The following is a 2,500-nucleotide window of genomic DNA, read 5'->3' as shown; positions in this document are numbered from 1 at the left end:
TGTCTCTATTACGCTTTACTTCTATCCGTGACTGTTCATTTGAGTTTTTATAATCCTGTAAAAGTCTTTCACTACTCATCATTTCATTCTTGTTATATGTCATTCAATTTCTCCCAATTCCAGGTCCCTTTTATTCCTTTTTATGTATGCGTGTGTGTGTGTGTGTGTGTGTGTGTGTGTGTGTGTGTGTGTGTGTTTTGTGTGTGTGTGGGGTGTGTGTGTGTGTTGGTGTGTGTGTGTGGTGTGTGTGTGTGTGTGTGGTGTGTGTGTTGTGAATGTGTGTGTGTGTGTACTTTTCTCTATAAAAAATCTTATACAAACTATAAATAAATTCTTACTAAATTACTGCTGCCATTTCGTCAAGATCACCTCTAATAATAATAATAATAATAAAAATAATAAAAACGATAATTTACAAACTACTAGAACTACTACTAAAAAATGATGATAATAATGAAAATAATGAAAATATTGATGGTAATAAAAAATGAAATTTTTATTATCACTATTGGTGACCATGATGTTCCTAAAATTATGATAATGAGAATGCAAATGATAATACTAACAGTAATAACAACAACAATAACAATAATAATGATATTGATAATAAGATAATAATATGATGATGATAATAGTGATATTTTAATGGATATTAGGGCTATAAATGAACGATGTTAAGCGTAATAATAGAATAAAAATGGCAAAGTAGCGATAATCCCTATACATAGGGGTGTTTAGCCCCGCTCCCCCAGATCAGCTGAGTCCCCCCTTCCGTCGGGCTCGGGTCGCTCCCACACTCCCTCGCCGTCGTCAGGGCCAACCGTCACCGCCAGCTGATCATGAATGCGAGCCCGGAATGAGTCGTACTTCTTCATCTCCTGCTGTGGGCATCCTACCAGTACGACCCAGAACTTCCTTTACAGGTGAACAAGCCTTTTCCATGCGAAACGGCAACTCAAGGGCGATATAAAGGAGAAAGTTTGATGCTAGTACGAGGTTTTAGTTCTGGCAGTTTTTACAGATTGGGTGAGTTGCGTCATAATTTTTTTTTCTTTTTTTGTTTTTTACCATTCGTTTTTGTTCTTGTTTTGACGAGTCTGTGAATGGCCTCTGGCGTTTTGGAAGTAAGGCTGATTGCTGTTGGTACATGGACTGATAAACATTACGTAAATATATATAAATGTGAGGAGAGCAACAGTTTTAAAACGGCAGTTCAGGTAATGATTTTATACGGTGTATACAGATATTAGAGATTTTCATGCGAGTTGAAGAAACTTGTTTTTACGCTTGTATCCGGAAGTAAGTTACAGAATTTGTTTGAAATTGTGTTGAAATTCTAAAGTATCAAATTGAGAGAGCATATGGTTTGTTTATGAGTAAATAGTGTATTGAAAATGGTCTTGGTTGGAAATGATATTAGAAGTGAAAAAAAGTAGATATTGTGAATGAAATAAACCAAGGACAGTAATTACAATAGGCAACCATCATATGTTCAGAATCTTTGCAAATATTTCATAAAATTGAGCTGCAAGTAATCAAAAACGTGTTCCATCTAAGATATGATTTTATATATATTTATTTATAAGTTCATTTACCTTTGAGGTGTTGTAATTCCAAGTTATAGCATTATTTTTATATATAGACATACTTTAGGTATATGTTTTAGTTATATTATGCTTTATACTTTATGTCAGAAAATATGTGAAAGTTACTGATATAGCTGCAGTGACTCAAAAATAACTGTGGTATATGTGCAGCTGGCAGTTTGGCAGAGAACAACAATGTCCAATGTATATTTTAGTAAGAGAGAGCATGTACGATATCCTTATTTGATAATGAATAACTAAGGGTTTAGTATCTCTGTCTTGCTAAATTCTATGATGTAGAAATTTGTTGGCCTTTCCCAAGCACCAAAGTTGCAGAGGCCATGGTGATTGCTTGAATCACTGCAGGTGTTTCAGTATGTTTTATTTTTAAAATTTCATGCTATAAATCACAGATCACAGCAAGTTTCATGGATTTGGATAGAACACAGGCCATTCATTGTGAGGAAAAATATTCAAGTTTGGAAAGCACTGTTATGTAATAGTAACTCTGTGTAAAATGCCTTTAAGTTGCTTCATTGCAGTTTTATTTTCAGTGATTCATGCTTAAAAGATTTATATGATTGGACCATGTAGGATTTAGAAAGAATTTAAAGCACTACCAAAAGTAAATATTTGCTTGTATTACAATATCAAATTATTTTGAGTAGTTTGTGGATACTGTATGTAAGGAGAAATTTGCATTGGTCTATTTGCTTTTATGCAGTCATTTTATTAAGTTTATGAATATCTTAAAGTATTACACTGATATTTGTCCACTGAATATAGTAATTGATTTTATGGATTATACTTGTGAGATAAGTTTAAGATTACTGTATTTTTGAATATTTTATTGGGTATGAAATATATAGAAGGAAGGCAAAATGAAAATATTTTGTGAAACAGTAACAACTTCA

This window comes from Penaeus monodon, chromosome 11 (genome assembly GCF_015228065.2).
Source record: "Penaeus monodon isolate SGIC_2016 chromosome 11, NSTDA_Pmon_1, whole genome shotgun sequence".
Lineage (NCBI taxonomy): Eukaryota > Metazoa > Arthropoda > Malacostraca > Decapoda > Penaeidae > Penaeus > Penaeus monodon.
The sequence above is the reverse complement of the archived record's forward strand: the minus strand, read 5'-3'. Positions refer to the sequence as shown.